Raw genomic sequence first — 826 nt, forward strand, 5'->3', positions numbered from 1 at the left:
ATTGGCATAGCGCGCGCTGGCTTTGGAGCTCCAGAGCGCGGGAAATGTTCGCGCGCTTATTTTGGCGCGCCGTGGCCGGCGCTCGTTATAAGAAGGCGCTCCCTCCACACTCAGTCTGCCGCCCACTCGTCTCGCCCCCTCTCACTAGCCTCGCCGCCTGTGCGCCACCATGTCTATGCGCATCCTCGGTGCTTCAGATTTTCGCGAAGTCCGCGAGCGCCCCTCCGTCGCCTTCTCCGCTGAGATCTTGTTTGGCGAGAAACGCCTCATTCTCGGCACCTTCGACACTGCAGAGTAGGCGACCCGCGCGTACGACGCGGTGGCATAGCGCCTCCAACGGCCTAGTTGGGAGATGAATTTTCCTGACATGTCGAGCCAGCGGGCGCAGGATCTGGCACCTCTCCCGCGGCTTTTCACCGACGAGGATCGTCGCGTCCACCGGAGGCGGCAGCGTCACCTCGCCATCGCCGAGATGGATGTGCAAGCCTTGGTGGTGTGGCGCGAACGCTTCCCACAGGACATTGTCGACGAACGTCAGTTCTATGAGCAGAGGATGACGGAGAGGAAGGCGAGGAGGACGGAGCGAGCCGCCTATCCAGAGTGCAAGCATGCGCAGAAGCAGGCCGTTCAATTGAGACTGAAGCTGCGAGAAACATCGGGGTGGGACTTCACGGACGAGCAGGCTGCTGACGCCTATATTCAGACACGGAGGAGGACATTACCAAGTCAATGTCGGAAAACAATGAGTAGTTGATCTTTTCTTTTATATTTGTACGCAAGAATTATCTATTTATCCTTTTTCATCGAAAAAAATGGTCGGCGGTGT

The sequence above is a fragment of the Triticum aestivum genome, chromosome 3B (assembly GCF_018294505.1).
Source record: "Triticum aestivum cultivar Chinese Spring chromosome 3B, IWGSC CS RefSeq v2.1, whole genome shotgun sequence".
NCBI classification, from domain to species: domain Eukaryota; kingdom Viridiplantae; phylum Streptophyta; class Magnoliopsida; order Poales; family Poaceae; genus Triticum; species Triticum aestivum.